The 23347-nt window shown below is 46.7% G+C and overlaps 1 protein-coding gene across 1 annotated transcript in view; it reads right to left on the bottom strand.

Annotated features, from left to right (window-relative positions):
* CERS4 (ceramide synthase 4) overlaps positions 1–22936 on the bottom strand; it is a 109837-nt gene extending 86901 nt beyond the window's left edge. The window contains exon 1 of the mRNA XM_035117930.2: positions 22720–22936. The gene's annotated coding sequence lies outside the window, so the exon portion shown is untranslated. The remainder of the gene's footprint in view (positions 1–22719) is intronic.
* Between the last annotated feature and the right edge of the window lie 411 nt (positions 22937–23347).

Below are 23347 nucleotides of genomic sequence, written 5' to 3' on the forward strand. Positions count from 1 at the left end.
CCCTCCCCAATGGATAAAAAGGAGGGTTGGCTTTTTGGGGGGGTTAAGAGAGGCTCAAGCATGGGAGTAGCCGGTGGGACAGCTGTAAATAAAAACGCTTAACTAAAAGTTGAAATGGTAGAAAGATTTTTCTTGACACCTTAAGCCCAGAAGGTGTGGAATTAAGAATCTTTAGTTTCAATTATTCACATCCCAGGTTCCCCCAAAGGAGCTCAAGGTGGCGTTCATTTTTTAAAAATTTAAAATCTGTGTTAAATTTATAGGCCGCACTTCATCCGTTGATCTCCCATTTCGTCCTCACAACAACCCTGTGAGGTTGATCAGGCAGAGAGACAATAACTGGACACCCAGGTAGCAAGTGGGTTTTTTTAGGGGGCTCTGTTGCCTAGGATTTCTTCTTGGCACTCGAAGCTGGGCCATGAACGTTGTTGGAATAATAATAATAATCACATAGTGTCTCTAAGCATCTGCAGAGTTCCTTTTGCACAATCCCAATGGCTAAAACACAGGTGGCCTTTTATCTACATATATAAAAATGTAAAAAGGGCATGTGGGTGGGTCTCCACTTTTCTCCGAAACCGCTTGGCCGATTGCGTTCAAATTCGGACACAACGTCCCATGCAAATGTCCGAAGGATCTTAGAAAGTTTGCAAAGACAAATGTCACACCTGGGCCACGTAAGACCCCAAGAAACCCCTGTTCCAGAACGCACCACTCAGCCGAAAGTGCATGCTGGGAAAAGAACCAGGTTGCAAACCAGCACCCTCTAGCGGCGGCTACACTTGTACTGCACCTATAAAACCGTCTCTCTCAACAGCACCTCGGCTCCAGTTTACATACTAGGCCAAAGCCTTTACAGACTAGACCGAATGGAGGTACTGACTCGCCTGGGGGGGGGGTTGGGGGGGAGGGAACGGGATAGGTCAGGACACGGTGGGACCACTCACAGGGATAAGCCGGGGGGGGGAGGAAGAGGGGGCGGGATACGTAATGGATCGGCACAGGGTGGGGGCAGTCACAGAGATTAGCCACAGCAACGCGTGGCGGGGCCAGCTAGTATACTGTATACAGTATATATTTTTAAGAGGCTCAGTATTCCGAGGATTTATACTCGAGCCTCAAAACTGGACCCTGGAAGGTCCGGTGTTCTGACAACAGCAGTGGCTCATACATCGAATCAAATTCAAATCCGAGAGATACATCAAATAGGATGAAGATTTTTTTGCAGAGGCTCGTTGGAAGACGGATGGCTTTGGCAGGGGACAAAGAGACAATCTGGTGCGCCGCAGGAGGGAACTCTAAACCCTTCCCAGCAATCTGTTGCCAAGATCTACGGCTTGTGGACACATTAAGACTCTCCTGTCCAGCATCTAAAACACGCACACAAATGGCCGTCCCTGAATGGTAGAAAGTCCCAGCTCCAGTCTCCACAATTGCCAGGTAGGTCTGAGAGAGACTCTGTCAGTGTGGGCAATACTGTGCTGGTATAAACAGGCCCAGGAAGTGACTCCCCCCCCCCAAAAAGCAGCTTTCTGTGTTCCAAACTTTCTTTTTAAATACAGTCGTACCTCGGGTTACGACCACCTCGGTTTGCGAACAGTTCGGGTTACGAACTGCGCAAACCCGGAAGTGTTTTCGCCGCGCGTGCGTGCGCAGAAGCGGCGCAATCGCGCAATCTGCGCATGCGCAAATCGTGAAAATCGCGCTTTGCGCATGCGCAAAATGGCGGCGCTCATTGCGTTCGGGTTACGAACTATTCAGGTTACGAACTGCGATCCGGAACGGATCGCGTTCGTAACCCGAGGTATTACTGTAATAATAATAATTATTTTTTCTAATTTACATTTCAAAATATTCATTTAAATGGTAAAGGTAGCCCTGACCATTAGGTCCAGTCGCGGACGACTCTGGGGTTGCGGCGCTCATCTCGCTCTATAGGCCAAGGGAGCTGGTGTTTGTCCGCAGACAGCTTCCGGGTTATGTGGCCAGCATGACTAAGCCGGTTCTGGCGAACCAGAGCAGCACACGTAAACGCCGTTTACCTTCCCACCGGAGCGGTACCTATTTATCTACTTCCACTTTGATGTGCTTTTGAACTGCTAGGTGGGCAGGAGCTGGGACCGAACAACGGGAGCTCACCTTGTCGCAGAAGGATTGCCAACCTTCTGATCGGCAAGCCCAAGGCTTTGTGGTTTAACCCACAGCGCCACCCGAGTCCATTCAAACAACCTTAAATCAATGAATTCCCTTCTCCTTCCATGGTTCATTCTGCATCCCATACAACCCTGCATATTTTACATGAACTGATCCATACAGTATATTCCATTGTTACATCCATCAGAACTTATTTACACTTGGATTTATCTTAATGCTGCCAGCGTTTTTTAAATGTGCACAATTTTCACCCATATATCCAGTAAACATTTTCCGGTCTTCTTTAAACGTGCGTTCTTCTTGTTCTCTTATTCTATATGTTAAATCTGCAAGCTGCGCGTATTCCATCACTTCAAGTTGCCGTTCCTCTTTAGTTGGGACCTCGCTCATTTTCCGTTTTGGGGCTAGCAAAACACGGGGCGCAGTAGCGGCATACATAAATAGTCTTTTTTGACACCTGGGAATTTCCATCTGCGTTATCCCCAACAAAAAGGCTCTGATGGTTTTGGGTGTGGTTTTTTTTGGGAAAGTGTTCCTATCTTTCATTTTGTCAATCTATAAATTTGTTCTATGTTGGAAACCATGCCTTATGAGGAACGGTTGAAGGAGCTGGGTACATTTAGCCTGGAGGAGACTGAGAGGAGATAGAGTCATAGAATTGAAGCGTTGGGAGGGAACCCCAAGGGTCCTCTAGTCCAACCCCCTGCAATGCAGGAATCTCAGCTCAAGCATCCATGACAGATGGCCCTCCAACCTCTGCTTAAAAACCTCCAAGGAATGAGAGTCTACCACCTCCCATGGGATTCTGTTCCACTGCCAAACAACTCTCGGTGCCAGAAAGTTCTTCCTGATGTTTAGTCGCAATCTCCTTGCAACGTGAAGCCATGGGTTCGAGTCCTACCCTCCAGAGCAGGGAGGAAGCAAACATGCTCCCTCTTCCATGGGACAGCCCTTGAGATACGACGGCCATCTTGAAACAGAGCATTCTACTAGATACACTGTGAACTGTTCAGTTTCACACAATTAACTCAAGGCAGTGTCAATTTACTCTTGGCAGAAAGCCAAGGTCTGCCTGACCTGGAAACTACTCTCTGATTGGTTAACGACCAGCATTGAACTCTTATCTAGGAATGCTAGCACAGTTGTTTCTTGTTGGGTGTTAGGTTAGGAGTGCTACGTATGGTTGGAGAGAGAGAGAGAGAGAGAGAGAGAGAGAGAGAGAGAGAGAGAGAGAGAGAGAGAGAGAGAGAGAGAGAGAGAGAGAGAGAGAGAGGATTTATTTTGCTTTGCTTTGTATGCAGAAACTCTGCTGGTTTTATTGTCTTTTAATAAATCCTGTAAATAGTTATTCTGCGTGTAGCCGACTAGTCATTTCCACCTCAACTAGCTTCTGCGCTGTGCAGGAAAACTCTGCTACGTTTGGGCTAAAGCCACTAGAGCTATGCCTGACACTTCAAAATTCTAAGATGAACACCCTTTTTTACGCATTATTCAGTCGCAGAAGTGATTTGGCCGGAGAACAGTGCTGCAAGGCGGAGATGAGCCCAAGTTTCGAATCGCAGAATTGTAGAGTTGGGCCGGAATGCAGAAATATGCAGCAATACCCATACGGGGATCGGACCTGCAACCTTACTGTCACCAGCAGCACGATCTCTAACCAACAGAGCTAGCCAGGTGCCGCTTTTTAGTTTGTGCATTAATTTTCAATTCGGTAGGTTTGCGTTCCGTTGTTTACCGGACTCGAACGCCTCCCTGTTCTTTGCTCATATTGCGCAACTACAGGTAGATCCCTCTGGGAAAGGAACACACACACACAGTCGTTCCCTGGGCCCTGGGATCCGGTAGCCAGAGGTAGTTTTCTGAACACGGAGGTTCTGTCTCGATCGGGAAGGTCCCAAACTGTGGCCTATGGACCACAGCGATTCACGAGCATCGCTCAGGTCGACCATGGCCTCCTTTGTGGAGAGGCAGATTTCGGGGAGTGGAACCAGTTTGGTTGCACTGGGTGCAGAGCCTGGGGGACGCCACCACTATTAATTAGAATGGCACGCAAGATGTAAGGAGGGAGGAGCTGGAATTCGAGACCCCAAGGTCACCAGCTGTTTGTTTGTTTTTTGCCAAATAATATTTGTTTTCCAGATTTTTAACAAATCAATGCCAAATTGCATTGTATTTATGCATCCCCCCCCCAAAGAGTTGACTTCCTGCTGTTTGTCCTCGATGGGTCTAACCTTTCCCCCATTGCTGCTCGACATGCCATATTCATTTCTAATTCACATCTCATTCCTTACTCATTTATGAATTTTCCGATTTTTTACTTTTGTTTCCTCTCCCGTTATTCGCCAGCTGTCGTTTTATCGATTCCTGCTCGTGTGTTTACATAACGGCGACATGATCTTCCCTTAAAGAACGAAAGAGGTTTATGCATCCCCTTGCCTGTCCACTCAAAAAATCATTGTTTATTCTTTCTATATTAATTTTTCTTTCCTTTCTATCTTGCGACGGAATGGCAGGCTGTTCTAAGATCTCTGCAGCCCACCTGTGAGGTGAGCTGCACAGATCAGAGGTGATGGAGAGGAAAGGAGAGGCAATTGAAATGCAATTAAAAACCATATAGCACTCAGCACTGTGCAGACCCAGGCAGGAGAGAATTCACTAAGTGGTCCCGTAAGGCCCAAAGCAATTTTCAATCGGTCCCATGCGGGAGAGGAATTTGGGAACTGCTAATATAGGTGGTTCTCTGGTTAATGGCTGCTTGGCAGACCGAGAATGGCTCTCTGACCAAGTTACAGTTGCCAGTAGGGTGGTTGTGGGGAGCTCACAAATAATAATAATAATAATAATAATAATAATAATAATAATAATAATAACAACAACAACAACAACAATAGTTTTATACCCCACCCATTTAGCTGGGTTTCCCCAGCCACTCTGTGCAGTTCCCAACGGAATATTAATAACAATAAAGTGATAAAACATAAAGCATTAAAACTTCCCTAAACAGGGCTGCCTTCAGATGTCTTCTAAAAGTCAAATAGTGGTTTATTTCCTTGACATCTGATGAGAGGGTGTTCCACAGAGCGGGTGCCACCACCAAGAAGGCCCTCTGCGTAACACTCAAAACGGAAGTGTAACACTTAAAACGGAGCATGTTCGGCTTCCAAAAAAAGTTCGCAAACCAGGTTCCAAGTTGTTTGAGTACCAAGGTGTTTGAGACCCAAGGTACCACTGTATTTAATTTATGACTTATTTATAGCCCTCGTGTTTAGATCCACCCCAGGTCATGTTTACTCACATGCCCTTCAAATGCCCCGATTTTCCAGGGACAGTCCTGGAATTACAAAAGAGCCACCCTTGATTCTGATTTGAACCCGGTTCCGCTGCCAAGCTCATCCCAAGTGGCGGCGGCTGCGAGAGAGTATTTTGTTGCCTCTCCGTGGCGCCGTTGCCAACATCCTCCCTTGGGCAACTGATAGTGGCTGCTGCAGAACGGGGGGAGAGGAACAGTTGCTGCAGGTGAGACCCAGCCCCTTCTGACACGCCAGCCCTGAGATGTAGGCGAAAGGGCAGGGCTGCCCTAGGTGGGAAGAAAGGGGGAGCAAAGTGGAAGGAGTCTTGATTTAAAAATAAAGAAATAAACGAGAAATGTCCCTATCTGAGGAATGTTGGAGGGTTTTCTCCCATTTTTTTATTTTGCTGCTTGGATTAATTTTATTTCAATTTTTTGGTATAATTTTTTATTAAGTCTTTCTGTTCTACATTTTGGAACATTCATTTAAACAACCTTAAGATACCAATGGCTTCCCTTCTTCTCTTTCCGTGGTTCGTTTTGCATACCACAAATCCCTGCATGTTTTACATAAAACTAAACCACTCAGCATCCCATTATTACATCTGCCAAAACTTATTTACACGGTTGGATTTATCTTGACGCTGCCCACGTCTTCAAGTGTACACAATTTCCCCCCATATATTCAATAAACGTTTTCCACTCTTCTCTAAATGTACATTCTTCTTGTTCTCTCATTCTATATGTTAAGTCTGCAAGCTGCGGATATTCTGTCAACTTAAGTTGCCATTCTTCTTTGGTTGGGACCTCGCTCGTTTTCCATTTGGGGGCTAACGAAACACGGGCCGCAGTAGTGGCATACAAAAATTACCTTTTTTTTTTACTCCTGGGAATTTCTTTCTGAATTTTCCCCAACAAAAAGGACTCTTTGTTTTGTTTTTTGGACATCTATGTATCTATCTATCTATCTATCTATCTATCTATCTATCTATCTATCTATCATCTATCTATCTATCTATCTATCAAAATGTAAAAGGGGCATGTTGGTTGGTCTCCACCTCTCACCAAAACCGCTTGACCAATGCCAATGAAATTTGGACACAACGTCACATGCGAATAACCGAGTGTCCACATACCATTTGCAAACACAGATGACACCCCAGTGCAAGGTGAAACCCCGTTTTGTGGACCTCAAAACTCAGCCAGCAGACACTGCTGGGCATGCTGGGAAATAGAACCCAGAAACTGCGTCTCCAAGGGCGAGACAGAGTGCATCCTGGGAAACAGAAGGCCGAACCTGCGTCTCAACAACCAATATGCTATAACTGCCAGAACGGCCATTCCTCCACAAAGGGCCACGCCGGGATCCTGCCCCTAACCACCCACGCCCCAAAACATGTCAGCTCACTAGCCTGCATTGCGGGTGGGGGCAGGACGGGGACAGGATAGCTCAGGTTTGCAGGGAACAGAACTGGGGACCCACAGCAACGCGTGGCAGGGCCAGCTAGTTCATTATAAATTATTTCCCATTACTCTTTTATCCTTTTACAAGTCCACCGCATATGATAGAACATACCCTCAACCTCGTTGCAGTCTTATACATCTTAGCACATGGGCAGGCAAACTAGGGTCTGGGGGCCGGATCCGGCCCAATCGCCTTCTAAATCCGGCCCGTGGATGGTTCGGGAATCAGAGTGTTTTGACATGAGTAGAATGTGTCCTTTTATTTAAAATGCATCTCTGGGTTATTTGTGGGGCATAGGAATTTGTTCATTTTTCACTCTCTTCAAAATATAGTCCACCCCGCCCCCACAAGGTCTGAGGGGCAGTGGACCGGCCCCCTGCTGAAAAGGTTTGCTGACCCCTGTCTTAGCAAGTCTACTCGGAGTTAAATACCATCTGTGAATCATTTTCAGGTCGTTCTCCGGCAGGGGTGGGGGTGGCGCTCCTATTTTACAGGAGGATAACTGAGGCTTATAGCAGCAAAGGACTGGCCTTTGCCAAAGTCCGAGCCCAGATCGAATCCTGCTCTTCCCTCCCTCTTCCTTCCCCTGCCCTCGGTCTGCCAGCTCCCCCTCCCTGAGACTGTCCTGCACGATCAGCCTTGAATTGGCCGTCTTGACCGGAGCAAAGTTTTAAATAAACAGCAGAGGTCAAAAGGCATTCATCCCCCCTCTTGGGGGACAAGAGGCTGCCTAGCGATCAGCTTTTGTGTTTCCACCTAGCAAAGGCTCCCCCTCCATATTCTCTTAGACCGGAGAGAAGAATCCTTTACAGTAACTAATATTCTTTGCACAGCTGCGCCGATCACTTAGCCGACAAGCGCCTTTGTAATCCAATTCTGGAGGACCATACTGTACGGACCCTCCCTGTGCCAACTTGGCACGGCTGGCTCGCTGCTGGCACCCCTGGGTGGCTCTGACGCTGCAACTGCACAAAAAGCTCAAAGCGGCACCTCGTGCTTGTCCCAGCAAAATGCAAAAAACCAAAAAACAAAACACCCCACAACCTCGCACAAACACCCCCTGCCTGCCCAAGTCCAGCGGGCAGGTTGTTGGCCCTGCAGACAGGTATGACGTGAAAGGTGGGGAGGCAAAAAGACAAAGCCATTCCCAAATCTCCCTAAAGCAGGGGTGTGAAACCTTTTTAGCAGAATGAGGGGGGCCATATTCCCTTCTAGCTAAAGGCCCAGGGGCCACATGGTGGCTGTGGGCGGGGGGGGGGGGGAGGGAAAGGGAAGCCAACTGAAAAGAGGGCAGGGTGGCCCCGCATCTGACATTTGTCCGAGGAAAATAGGGACGCCCTGTTCCTTCCATTCCAATGTTTCTCCGAGGAAAATAAGGACGTCCTATTCCATCCCCTCCAACATTTCTCTGGTGAAAATAGGGAAGTCCTATTCCATTTTCATCAACATTTCTCTCCTGAAAATAGGGACGTCCTATTCCATCCCCTCCAACGTTTCTCCTCTGAAAATAGGGACGTCCTATTCCATCCCCTCCAACGTTTCTCCCCTGAAAATAGGGACGTCCTATTCCATCCCCTCCTCTTCATCCTTCAGGCGTCCCTGTTTCCCCCCATTGCTGCCTGATATTACATATTTATCTCTAATTTGCAATCCATCCCTTACGTTATCCATCAGCTGCCGGTTTATCAATTCCCGCTCCTGCGTTTGCAAAAGAATACTCTTGAAGAACAAAAGAGGTTTCACAATCCCCTTCCCTATCTATTTTAAACCTATGTCAATTTTCCTTTCTGATACCTGCTCACCGTGTAATGGGGAGGCCGAGGGAGAAGGGAAGGCAGAAGCTCCACTGGGGATTGACCCCAAAGTTACCCACCTCTGCCCTAAAGCAAAGAAAGCTGGTTGCAGTTCCCTCTTCCAAAACTGCAGAACGCTCCTGCACTGCCAGCAGCCCCTAAGCCAATGCCCACCTACACCTCACACCTATTTGCATGCCTAGCAACCAACACCTGTATAATGAATGGGGTGAAGTTAGCTTGTCACCTGTCCCCACTTTTAAACCTAGAGGGTCTATTTCTTTTATTTTGGGAATTGTAGGGGACAAAACTACCTGGAACGTATAGAAACTTATTTGTGTCATGAATGTTACTTGCCCCCAAATGGAAAGAAGCAGAAGTCCCAGCAAAGGAAGAATGGATACAAAAACTTATGGAATATGCAGAAATGGCGAAACTTACTGGAAGGAAGGAAGGAAGGAAGGAAGGAAGGAAGGAAGGAAGAAGGAAGGAAGGAAGGAAGGAAGGAAGGAAGGAAGGAAGGAAGATTGTGTGTGTGTGTGTGTGTGTGTGTGTGTGTGTGTGGGAGAATGGAAATGGTTTCTTGAATATTAAAGATTTTAAAAAATTGGCAGGATTATTGTAATAACCTATAGTTTTATAAGACTATATATTTAAAGGAGATGAATAAATGAGTTGTTGTTGTTGTTTAGTCGTTTAGTCGTGTCCGACTCTTCATGACCCCATGGACCAGAGCACGCCAGGCACTCCTGTCTTGCACTGCCTCCTGCAGTTTGGTCAAACTCATGTTGGTAGCTTCGAGAACACTGTCCAACCATCTCGTCCTCTGTTGTCCCCTTCTCCTAGTGCCCTCAATCTTTCCCAACATCAGGGTCTTTTCCAGGGAGTCTTCTCTTCTCATGAGGTGGCCAAAGTCTTGGAGCCTCAGCTTCAGGATCTGTCCTTCCAGTGAGCACTCAGGGCTGATTTCCTTCAGAATGGATAGGTTTGATCTTCTTGCAGTCCATGGGACTCTCAAGAGTCTCCTCCAGCACCATAATTCAAAAGCATCAATTCTTTGGCGATCAGCCTTCTTGATGGTCCAGCTCTCACTTCTATACATCACTACTGGAATAGCCATAGCTTTAACTATACGGACCTTTGTCGGCAAGGTGATGTCTCTGCTTTTTAAGATGCTGTCTAGGTTTGTCATTGCTTTTCTCCCAAGAAGCGGGCGTCTTTTGATTTCGTGACTGCTCTCACCATCTGCAGTGATCAAGGAGCCCAAGAAAGTAAAATCTCTCACTGCCTCCATTTATTCCCCTTCCATTTGCCAGGAGGTGATGGAACCAGTGGCCATGATCTTGGTTTTTTTGATGTTGAGCTTCAGACCATATTTTGCGCTCTCCTGCATACCTGAGGTTGTTGATATTTCTTCCGGCAATCTTAATTCTGGTTTGGGATTCATCTAGTCCAGCCTTTCGCATGATGAATTCTGTATATAAGTTAAATAAGCAGGGAAACAATATACAACCTTGTCGTACTCCTTTCCCAATTTTGAACCAATCATTTGTTCCATATCCAGTTCTAACTGTAGCTTCTTGTCCCACAAAAAGATTTCTCAGGAGACAGATGAGGTGATCAGGCACTCCCATTTCTTTAAGAACTTGCCATAGTTTGCTGTGGTCGACACAGTCAAAGACCTTTGCATAGTCAATGAAGCAGAAGTAGATGTTTTTCTGGAACTCTCTAGCTTTCTCCATAATCCAGCGCATGTTTGCTGTTTGGTCTCTGGTTCCTCTGCCCCTTCAAAATCCAGCTTGCACTTCTGGGAGTTCTCGGTCCACATACTGCCTAAGCCTGCCTTGTAGAATTTTAAGCATAACCTTGCTAGCGTGTGAAATGAGCACAATTGTGCGGTAGTTGGAGCATTCTTTGACACTGCCCTTCTTTGGGATTGGGATGTAGACTGACCTTCTCCAATCCTCTGGCCACTGCTGAGTTTTCCAAACTTGGTGGCAAATTGAGTGTAGCACCTTAACAGCATCATCTTTTAAAATTTTAAATAGTTCAGCTGGAATATCATCACTTCCACTGGCCTTGTTATAGCAGTGCTTTCTAAGGCCCATTTGACTTCACTCTCCAAGATGTCTGGCTCAAGGTCAGCAACCACACTACCTGGGGTGTACGAGACCTCCATATCATTCTGGTATAATTCCTCTGTGTATTCTTGCTACCTCTTCTTGATGTCTTCTGCTTTTGTTAAGTCCTTTCCACTTTTGTCCTTTATTATGGTAATCTTTGTACGAAATGTTCCTTTCATATCTCCAATTTTCTTGAACAGATCTCCGGTTTCCCCCATTCTATTGTTTCCCTCTATTTCTTTGCATTGCTCGTTTAAGAAGGCCCTCTTGTCTCTCCTTGCTATTTTTTGGAAATCTGCATTCAATTTCCTGTATCTTTCCCTATCTCCCTTGCATTTTGCTTGCCTCCTCTCCCCCGCTATTTGTAAGGCCTCGTTGGACAGCCATTTTGCTTTCTTGCATTTCCTTTTCCTTGGGATGGTTTTTGTTGCTGCCTCCTGTATAATGTTTCGAGCCTCCATCCATAGTTCTTCAGGCACTCTGTCCACCAAATCTAAATCCTTAAACCTGTTCCTCACTTCCACTGTGTATTCATAAGGGATTTGATTTAGATTGTGTCTTACTGGCACAGTGGTTTTTCCTACTTTCTTCAGTTTAAGCTGGAATTTTGCTATAAGAAGCTGATGATCTGAGCCACAATCTGCTCCAGGTCTTGTTTTTGCTAACTGTATAGAGCTTCTCCATCTTTGGCTGCAGAGAATATAATCAATCTGATTTCGATGCTGCCCATCTGGTGATATCCATGTGTAGAGTCGTCTCTTGTGTTGTTGGAAAAGAGTGTTTGTGATGACCAGCTTGTTCTCTTGACAGAACTCTATTAGCCTTTGCCCTGCTTCGTTTTGAAGGCCAAACTTGCCAGTTGTTCCTTTAATCTCTTGATTCCCCACTTTAGCATTCCAATCCCCTATAATGAGAAGAACATCCTTCTTTGGTGTCATTTCTAGAAGTTGTTGTAGGTCTTCATAGAATTGGTCAATTTCACTTTCCTCAGCACTGGTAGTTGGTGCATAAACTTGGATTACTGTGATGTTAAAAGGTCTGCCTTGGATTTGTATCGAGATCATTCTGTCATTTTTGAGATTGCATCCCAGTACAGCTTTTGCCACTCTTTTGTTGACTATGAGGGCCACTCCATTTCTTCTACGGGATCCTTGCCCACAGTAGTAGATATGATGGTCATCTGAACTGAATTCACCCATTCCCGTCCATGTTAGTTCACTGATGCCCAGGATGTCAATATTTATTCTTGCCATCTCATTTTTGACCACATCCAGCTTGCCAAGGTACATGGTTCTTACATTCCAGGTTCTTATGCAATATTTTTCTTTACAGCATTGGACTTTCCTTTCGCTTCCGGGCATATCCGCAACCTTTCAGCTTTGGCCCAGCCGCTTCATCACCTCTGAATCTACTTGTACTTGCCCTCCGTTCTTCCTCAGTAGCATGTTGGACGCCTTCCGACCTGAGGGGCTCATCTTCCAGCGTCATAACTTTTATATGCCTGTTGTCTTTGTCCATTGAGTTTTCTTGGCAGGGATACTGGAGTGGTTGCCAGTTCCTTCTCCAGGTGGATCACGTTTAGTCAAAACTCTCCACTATGACCTGTCCATCTTGGGTGGCCCTGAACGGCATAGCTCTTAGCTTCTCTTGAGTTATCCAAGCCCCTTCGCCGCAACAAGGCATTGATCCATGAAGGAGGAATAAATGAGTAAATTCATTCAATTTGGATGTGCAGAAGAGATTAAAAACAAATTTAAGGAACCGCGGAAAGAGTGGGGGGGAGTCAAGTTTTGAAATGTCAAAATGATTGTAAAATTAGTGAAATGTATGAAATTAGTGAAATGTATAAACTTGAAAGGGACCCAGGTGGCGCTGTGGTTAAACCACTGAGCCTAGGGCTTGCTGATCAGAAGGTCGGCGGTTCAAATCCCTGTGACGGGGTGAGCTCCCGTTGCTTGGTCCCAGCTCCTGCCAACCTAGCAGTTCGAAAGCACGTCAAAATGCAAGTAGATAAATAGGAACCGCTACATCGGGAAGGTAAACGGCGTTTCCATGTGCTGCTCTGGTTTGCCAGAAGTGGCTTTGTCATGCTGGCCACATGACCTGGAAGCTATACGCCGGCTCCCTCGGCCAATAATGCGAAATGAGTGCGCAACCCCAGAGTCGGTCACGACTGGACCTAATGGTCAGGGGTCCCTTTACCTTTACCTTTATAAACTTGAAAAGTATAAATAAATAAATAACGGTGCTGGAAGGAATTCAGTCTGGGAACTAGCACCAGAGCAGATCTTATCTGCACGATGGACATCCTTAACTCTGGTGTATGACAGTGGAATGGTCTCCCTAGGGAGGTGGTGGACTCTCCTTCCTTGGAGGTTTTTAAGCAGGGGTTGGATGGCCGTCTGTCATGGATGCTTTAGCTGAGATTCCTGCATCTCAAGGGGTTGGGCTAGAGGACCCTTGGGGATCCCTTCCAACTCTACGATTCTCTGATTCCTTTGCCAGCAGGGACAAAGTACTTAATGGAGCCGTCAGGGACTGCGAAATCCCCATTGGATTTCTAACAGAATTCTCAGTTCCCAGGATCCCTGGGAACAAGAAGCCATGATAAATTAGGCAGCTTTGAAACAAAACCTAGCATACGCTTGTCATGTGAATGCGCTTGCAATCTCACCAGCTGGGGCCAGTTTAGGGGGTGGGGGTGGGGAGATAATCTTTATCGGACCCTCACGTCTTCCTACCATTTGGCTGATAAACAGGAGATAGGTCTTGGTCCTTGTAAGATTAAGCAGGGGGGAAACAGCAGCCCACGGATATAGATAACTGCACATTTCTCAACGAAAAAGGGGGAGGGGGAGAGTTGGTTTCTTGGAGACTCTGCATCCTGACCGGAGAATGTGCAGATTGCCTGGAACATGTAGGAAATGCAGCCGAGGTTCCCCAAGGCTTGATGGAGATTATGCAAGGTCAGGGATGAGTTGGAGCCCAGACCCTCCAAGTGTCCCTCTTTTCCAGGGACAGCCCCGTATTCACAGAAGCCGGTTTCCGATTTGATCCTAGAATGTTCCACTTTTCCTTAGGATGCTCCTATTTTCATTGGAGAAATGTTGGAGGGGATGGAGTTATCAAAACCCCTGAGCCCCCAAGGGAAGTTTTTTTTAAAAAAAAATGTTTAATGTTGCATTATGTCTTTATATATGTTGGAAGCTGCCCAGAGTGGCTGGGGCAACCCAGTAAGATGGGTGGGGTATAAATATCAAAATGATTATTATGGAATGGGACGTCCCTATATTTTCATCGGAGAAATATTCGGAGGGTATGGAATAGAATCATAGAGTTGGAAGAGACCACAAGGGCCATCCAGTCCAACCCCCTGCCAAGCAGGAAACACCATCAAAGCATTCTTGACATATGCCTGTCAAGCCTCTGCTTAAAGACCTCCAAAGAAGGAGACTCCACCACTCTCCTTGGCAGGAGGGTCCTAGCCAAATCTCAGCCCCCTTAAAAGACCACAGTTCCCAAAATCCTTTGGGGGAAGCCATGATGGCTATTTAAAGCTGTATCGTAGTGTTATAAATGCACATCGTGATGATGACTTGAATGGTTTTCCGCAGTGTCGTGAACACTGTTTCCTGCTGGTTGTTTTGCAATAAGTTTCGGGTGCCTCCGGGCTCTCTCCCTTCCACGCAGAGACATTTTTGCCTCTAGGCCTGGTCCTGTTGGAGGGAGGTGTTGAGAGAGAGAGAGAACTGGTGGGCTTCCCCTTGTCCCTTCAGACAGTGGCGCACACATTTCCTCTGCCCTCCCCAGTCAGCAGCCCTCGAGCGAGGCAACCTTGTTTGGCTAGCCAGGGATTCCCCCAGGCAGACCTCGCCCCTTGGCTCCAAATGCTCCTCTTTTTCGCCTCCTGCCCTATCTGATCCTGAACACGAGTTGATCTTTGGACAGCACATCAGCAAAAAAACAACAACACCCAGATCCCTCGTTCGCTTAATCTCGCGCTGAGAGCTGCTGACATGTCACCGGCGAGCGATTGCGCTCCCATCTCTCCGGATGTTCTGGACGGGGCAATGTCTGTTCAGCGAGAAGGTTGGATTATGCTGACACTCAGATTTCTTGGAAAGGAAGCCGGGCCGTGGCCGCGGGGAGAGCTGCGAGGCTGGGAATTGTTCTCTGGGAAACAACCAGGGCCTTGTTTCTGCCAGGATGGGAACTGATGTGTGTGCCGTGTGTGTGTGTGTGTGTGTGTGTGTGTGCGCGCGCGCTTTTTCCTTTTCACTAAATCTTGCGTCTGCTCGGACTCCTAACAGACTGCCCGCTCTCCCCACCACCCTGAGCTCAGTCGCAGCTTTGACCTGCAATTACCAGACCTCTGAATCTCTCCCAGAAAAACAACCCAGAAGGTCTTTATCCTCTAATCCCCTTATCTCAGGGGTTGCGATAACTAAGTGGTCCGGCACGACTCTGCACATTCTCAGAACATTCAGTAACTATGTTCCCTACATGTGCCTGATAGTTTGCAGGGTGTGTAAGAGGACAGCTCTTTGCCCTGGAGACCTTACAGTTTAAAAAAGGTCAAATCTTCGCATACAGGCCTGGCTCGCTTGTGACACCAAACCATTGTTTGCTCATTATTAAACCATGGTTTGGCGACGTCCTGTTCAAACCCAAGTATATAATTTTTTATTAAATTTTGTTTTACAACTTAACGTGCTCATTTTTACATCCTTAAGACATCAATGACTTTCCTTCTTCTCTTTCCATGGTTCATTTTGCATACCATAAATCCCTGCATATTTTACAAAAACTAAACCTTTCAGTTCTCCATTATTACATCCTTCAAAACTTATTTACACTTTTGAATTTATCTTAATACTGCCAATGTTTTCAGGTGTATACAACCCCCCCATATATTCAATAAATCAAGCATCCCCAATCTGCGGCCCTCCAGATGTTTTGGCCTACAACTCCCATGATCCCTAGCTAACAGGACCAATGGTCGGGGAAGATGGGAGTTGTAGTCCAAAACATCTGGAGGGCCGAAGTCTAGGGATGCCTGCAAATAATGTTTTCCAATCTTCTCTAAATGTTCTCTTATTCTCTTCTTGTTCTCTTATTCTATGTATATGTTAAGTCTGCGAGTTGTGCATATTCTGTCAACTTAAGTTGCCATTCTTCTTTGGTTGGGACCTCACTCATTTTCCATTTTGGGGCTAACGAAACACAGGCCATAGTAGCGGCATACTTAAATAACCTTTCTTTCTTTTTTACACCTGGGAATTTCAGTCTGAATTATCCCCAACAGAAAGGACTCTGGTTTTTTTGGGGGGGGAAGGACTTTCAAACATTTTTTCCCAATTCGTTATAAATTATTTCCCAATACTCTTTTACCCTTTTAAAAGTCCATGACATGTGAAAGAACGTTCCCTCCACCTCTTTGCATCTCCAGCACTTCTCTGAATCAGTCTTAGACATCTTTGCAAGCCTACTCGGAGTTAAATACCACCTGTGAATCATTTCCAAGTAGTTCTCCTTCAAAGAATAACATCAGGTCACTTTTCCAGAGTTTGCCCCAGAGGTTAAAATCTATTTTGTGACCTATATCTATTGCCCAGTGTGTCATAGAGCTCAAACCCAGACCAACAGCTTCACGACGGTTTTATTAAGAATGGTTTCAGGTTGCTTGGCTAGTTCTTTTCGAGCAAGCGAAGCTAAAAGATGTCAGACTTCCTGCAAGGAGCTTCAATTTCCGATTACAGCGATCTCTTTCAGGTATAATTAACCTTCTAAGTCAAGGCCCTCAGCTCTGATTCACACCAATATCCCATCCAGCCTTCTGGGCCTTTAAAGATCTGCCGACTGAAGCGGCCGTCTCCCTTTGCCCAACGCGAGGGCCGGAACTGTTTGTCTTCTGGCTCTCCAAAGCTGCAGTGTCTTTGCCACCGAACCTCCTCTGGCTTTGGCTGCCGGCTACCGCTGGCTTCTTGGCTCCTATGCACGCATACCCCCCCCCCAACGTCTCCCTCTCTCATTTCCGGAGAGACACAGAATGCAAATCCATCTGTGTTGCTTCTACAGGAAGCCGCGAGCATGAAGCTCTCTCGTGATGCGGGTTATTTATAGCCCCTTATCGCAGTCCCGGCTTATCGGCGAGACCTTTAAAAACCAGGATTGTCCCCTGCATGGCCGGGTGCTGCAAAGAGAATCCCACTGCACATGGGACGAGCGCACCTTGCCCCACCCCACCCCGAGCATCTTGCCTGTTGCAACACTCAGATGGATCCCTGCACAAACTTTGCTCAGCCACATCAGGGCACATTCCCAATAACACCATTCCTCTGCAGCGGCAGACTGCGCACACCTCTTCCGCCATTGCTTGTCCTCCACATTGAACAGCCAAGGAAGGTTTGCTTTTTTTCACCGAAGCACCAACAGGGACTTTGCTCTCCATATGAACCCACCCTGAGATCATCCTCTGAGGCCTTTCTTCATGCGCCTCCTCCTTGAGAGGTCCAGAGGGTGGCAACGCAAGAACAGGGCCTTTTCTGCAGTGGCTCCCCGTCTGCGAGATGCTCTCCCCAGGGAGGTCTGCCTGGCGCTTTCATTATCCACCTTATGGGCCAGGCGAAAACGTTACTCTTTAACCAGGCCTTTGGGTCGATTAACACCGCATACTGCTTTTAAACATGTTCATGGGAAGTGTGGGTGGGGATATTGGGTTGTTCTAGTTTCCCTTTTATTATGCATTTCGTGTTTCTATCTTGTGATTTTATGCTGAGACCTGCGGGTATAGGGTGGCATACAAATTTCTTTTTTTATCTGTAAGCTGCCTTGAGTTGGGGGGAAAGAATGGGGGATAAATAAATATATCATCAACAGCATAGAATTGCTGTACCCCCAAGGATATCCCCACCCCACCCCTTGCAATGAAGGAATTGCAGGGAGATTTTACTTTCTTGGGCTCCTTGATCACTGCAGATGGTGACAGCAGTCACGAAATTAAAAGACGCCTGCTTCTTGGGAGAAAAGCAATGACAAACCTAGACAGCATCTTAAAAAGCAGAGGCATCACCTTGCCGACAAAGGTCCGTATAGTTAAAGCTATGGTTTTCCCAGTAGTGATGTATGGCAGTGAGAGCTGGACCATAAAGAAGGCTGATCGCCAAAAAACTGATGCTTTTGAATTATGGTGCTGGAGGAGACTCTTGAGAGTCCCATGGACTGCAAGAAGATCAAACCTCTCCATTCTTAAGGAAATCAGCCCTGAGTGCTCACTGGAAGGACAGATCCTGAAGCTGAGGCTCCAAGACTTTGGCCACCTCATGAGAAGAGAAGACTCCCTGGAAAAGACCCTGATGTTGGGAAAGATGGAGGGCACTAGGAGAAGGGGACGACAGAGGACGAGATGGTTGGACAGTGTTCTCGAAGCTACGAACATGAGTCTGACTAAACTGCGGGAGGCAGTGGAAGACAGGAGGGCCTGGCGTGCTCTGGTCCATGGGGTCACGAAGAGTCAGACACGACTAAACAACTAAACAACAACAACAATCATTATTCATTGAGCTCAGTAGTGTCTACACAAACTGGCAGCTGCTCTCTGAGGTTTCAGGCAGGTGCTGGCAGGAATTGAACCCAGGACTCTCTGCATGCCTGTCTCGGCTTACAAGAGTAACAAGGCCAGGATGCCTGTCTTATCAGCAACTGCCTTGCGAATGGCCAGTGCTGATAACATAAAATCATTGCTGGGTTTCAATTTCTGCACGGGATTTGCCTCTGACCTCATTTGTCCCCCTCTAACCACATCCCAGCAATGCACGTTGATACCGAAAGACAAACAGGCAGGCAGACAGACGGAGACTCAATAAATATTGCCTTTCCAACTGGTCAGCAAAAAAACAAAAAACACATGTTTACCATGGGACTTCCTGTTGCTTCTGCTGCAACGGAGCTATTTATTTATTCCGTTAATACACCACTTCCTCTCTCTCCCCCCCCGCCCCCGGATATCTGAAGGCAACCCTGTATGGGGAAGTTTTTATGTTTTTTTTAATGTTTGTATGTATGTTCAAAGCTGCCCAGAGTGGCTGGGGCAACCCAAACCATTCAGATGGACGGGATATAAGAAATTAAAAAAAAATATTATTCCTATTACGATGATTGAATAAGTCGTACCTAGCTTCATCGGAGAAATGTTGGAGGGTATGAGAACCTCCTTTGCTCCTCTTCCAATTGTTCCAGTTGTAATTTATATTACTCCCAGGTTATCGCACATTAATGAATCTTACATCTACTTAATTTCCTTCTCACATATTTTAAGCAAGGTTCAGCCTAGGTCTGCTATTAGAGTTTTCGATACTCCATTTTTCAACAGATATTCTTTAAACATCTCCCATTCTTCCTTTGTTCTCTGTTTAGTATGCCCTCTTATTTTTGCTGATTTTTAACATTTTTGCTTTTTATATGTTTTTTCCCCCTTTCTTTTTCCCTTTCATTTTTTGAGTTTTTTTCCCCCTTTTCTTTTTATTTTTTCTTTCTTTTTGATATATTTTCAAATATGTTTTGTAATCTATTTTGGTTTGTGATTTGTTCTTTGAATGTACTTTGTACTTTTATATATTTGAGAAATGTAGATTGTGTGTATATGTATACTATCTGAACTTGCTTATTTTAAACAATAAAGAATTTACATTTTTTTTAAAAAAAGAGAACCTCCTTTGCTCCTAAACGGGTTTCTGCGTCAGTCTAGGTTGTAACTGTTACCCTTTGGGGGGGGGGGGAGGAAGCAACAGCTACCAGTTTAGGACTGTTCGATGGGGCATTTAATCTCAGCACTGATCTGGTTATAAAGTCACCGCGATCTGAGCAGAGCAAAGCACGTGTTTTTCACAGGGAAAGTTCCAAGTTCAATCCATTTCCGTTTCTGCTTAAAAGGAACGGGGAGGGGCTGCCGGGAAAGCTGCCTCTCTGCTTGAGTCCCTGGGAGAGTCAGATTTTGCTGCGAGGCAGCTTCCTATGTTCCTATTAAACCCTCCGTCCAGAACAATGAGGACTGGAGCCTTGATTTGTTTTTAGCTTGGCGGTAGAGCACAAGCTTTGCATATTCCAGGTTCAGTCCCCAGCAACTCCGGGTAGGACTGGTGGAGATCCCCCCCTGTAAATATCTTATTTTTCCTTCTTTTAATAATTTCAAAGTGTGTGTGTGGGGGGGGGGGGTGACAAGAAATTTTCTGCACCGGGTACCACCTGACCTTGCTACGCCACTGCCTGGAGGGCTGTTGCCGGTTAGAGCAGTCAACACTGCTCTGGACAGACACCCCCCCCCCCAAAAAAATGATTCATTTATTTATGCATGCAACAACAGCAACCAGAATCTTATATGCGCAGAACTGGAAGGAACAGGATATACCAATACTAGAATAATGGATTTTTAAAGCAAATGGACTGTGGGGAACTGGCAGAACTAACAGCAAAAGTAAGAAAACAACACGAGGGGCTCCGCATGGAAGAACGGAAGCTCTTTCTGCAATAGCTGAAAAAATATCGTAATCAGATGACATCGCAAGCAGGATTTGAAATATTGGCAATATATGAAACAGAAGAATATTTATTAGGTCCTCAAGAACCGCCTCTTCCAAATGAACCTACCCGGACCCTGAGCTCATCCTCTGAGGCCTTTCTTCATGTGCCTCCTCCTTGAGAGGGTGGCAACTCAAGAACGGGGCCTTTTCTGCGGTGGCTCCCCGTTCGTGGAATGCTCTCCCCAGGGCAGTCCGCCCAGCACCTGCATAATACACCTTTAAGGTGCCAGGCAAAAGCGCTCCTCTTCAACTAGGTCTTTGGCTGATTGACATCCGGTGCCCTTTTTTTGGGGGGGGAGAGATTATTGAGTTGTTCTTGTTTTTATTTTGATTACGTGTCTGGTGTTTTTTATAGGGCGGTATACAAATTTAATAAATAATAGTAAAATGGGATTGAGAACGGCACGGAGGGAAAGGCCAAGTTAAAGAGAAATGGATATTGAAGTTAGAATATGGAATATATACCGTGTGCAAATGTTTTAAAGTTTAATAATAATAAAAATGATTCCAGAAAACAATAACCCAACACAGCGCCGGACAAACCTATGGTCCGCATAAGGCTACTCCCTCTTGCCCCTCAGATATCTCACATCTAGAAGCCTAGGGGAGGCAGACAGGAGCATTTGTGCTCTCATGCATTTCAAAACTGCACCCGCAACATCTCCCCAAAGGCCCAAAGCCGGGTGACATAATAAGGGCATTGTTCTATCCCGGAGAGGCAGCCGAGAAACAGGGGCTGCTCCCGGGAAGCGGGGGCAATCAAAACAGTTGGGAATCTTGGAATGCTCTCCAGCTCTCCAGCCACACTCATTACAAAACGTCAAGCCTGCCTTTTGGCGTGAAAAAGGATAGGGTTCAATTGGGGGGGGGACACACACGGGAAACTCTTCCTGGTTCCCACTCCAAATGTGACACCTTGAGTTTTGTCTAGGATCATAAGACTCGCACAACTTTGAAGCAGTCCTCAAATAGGGTTGCTGCCAGGTCAGAAACTCTGGTATTTAAAAAAGGTAAAGGAAAAGGACCCCTGGACGGTTAACTCCGGTCCAAGGCGACTATGGGGTTGCGGCGCTCATCTCGCTTTCAGACTGAGACGAGCTGGCGTTTGTCCACAGACAGCTTTACAGGTCATGTGGCCAGCGGGACTAAACCGCTTCTGGCTCAACGGGACACTGTGACGGAAACCAGAGCGCACAGAAATGCCGTTTACCTTCCCGCCACAGCGGTACCTATTTATTTACTTGCACTGGCGTGCTTTCGAACTGCTAGGTTGGCAGGAGCTGGGACAGAGCAACGGGAGCTCGCTCCGTCGTGGGGATTCGAACCACCGACCTTCCAATTGGCAAGCCCAAGAGGCTCAGAGGTTTAGACCACAGCGCCACCACTTAAATCTAGGTCTTGGTCGCCACAACGGAACGTCTGTTCCCCCTCGGGGTCCCTTCCAGGGTTGCTGTTCTACGATTCTATGATCTCAGCTACATTGCTTGAGTGCAGCTTGCTCGTACAACAATTCACTTGTCCCAGAATCCAAGAAGGAAAAGCACACACATTGGAAATGGAAATTAACTATGGACTAAGGCAGAGGTTTTTTTTAACTGTAGTTGCCAACTGTGGTCACCAACAGAAATCTCCACATAGTTGCAACTGGACTATTCCCCCCCCCCGTCCCCCCTTCTGCCTCAGTATCCCCCCCCCAACCACCTTCCTTTCCAAACAAGACGGGATTTTATCGAATCATTCCATAGATCACACATCGAAAGAGCAAGCGAGCAGAATCCATCTCGACTCCATGATCAGAAAGCCAAAGTGCGTCCAAGATGCCACATCGACGCCTACGTAAAATGAAACATTTTGCTGCTGCAGTTCAACCCTGCAAATCAAAAGGCAGCAGGGGAGGCAAGTGTTGAAGCAAATCTGCATCCTTAAAAAACAGACTCTCTGCCGCAGTTGTCTAAAAGGGATTCCAGATCCCTTTCCACAAGCTCTGGAAGACTTTGCTGCGAAGGAAACTCCCAAGTCAAATGCACACATTAGTCCCTTGTCACAGAAAGCTTGCTCCAATATTTCGTAGAATTGTAGAGTTGGAAAGGGTTCCGAGGGTCATCCAGACCAACCCCCTTAGTAAGTGCCCTCTAAGGCTCCTCGGCTTTTACAACCCTATTCCCGGCAGGCACTCAACAGGCCAGGCTCCCACCACTGCAGTTTTACAAAACAGCAGCAGTAGGACTTCTGCCTGTCGCACCCTCTGCCCTCAAGGTGCGAGGCAGGAAGAGGCGAGGTGGGCACAGCTGGGCATATCGGGGCAGTTCCCCCTTACCTGCTCTGGCTGCAGCCGAGGCGAGAGCTCTCCACCCGGGACCCGTTCGGAGAAATTACCCAAAGTGAAGTGTTGGCCGGCCTTGGACTCTGCGGACCAAAGTTTATTAGCTGATGGCTGTTGGGAGACGAATGCCAGAGAGTTAGCAGATCAATGTCTGAAGCCAAGGGAGGGGGAGGCTGGTTGGCAGGAACAAAAGGCAGATGATAAGCAGACACCTTTCACGCGGAGAAAGATCTTCTCCGTGGGGCAAGGGCAGTAATTACCCGCGGAGGGGTGAGGCCTGGCTCCTCCTGCTCCTGAGGTCTGCTGAGAAATCGCAGCACACCTCCAGGTAGAATTGCAGAATCATAGATTTGATCCCGGAATGTCCCGCTTTTCCTTAGGATGTCCCTACAGCGGTACCTCGGTTTACAAACGCAATTGGTTCCGGAAGTCTGTACTTAACCTGAAGCGTACTTAACCTGAAGTGAACTTTCCCATTGAAAGTACAGTGGAACCTCGGTTTATGAACACCTCGGTTTACGAATTTTCGGTTTACGAACACCCCGGACCCATCTGGAACGTATTAGTTCACTTTCCATTACTTTCAATGGGAAAGTTCGCTTCAGTTTATGAACGCTTCAGT

Source organism: Zootoca vivipara, chromosome 6, assembly GCF_963506605.1.
Source record: "Zootoca vivipara chromosome 6, rZooViv1.1, whole genome shotgun sequence".
Taxonomy (NCBI): Eukaryota; Metazoa; Chordata; class Lepidosauria; order Squamata; family Lacertidae; genus Zootoca; species Zootoca vivipara.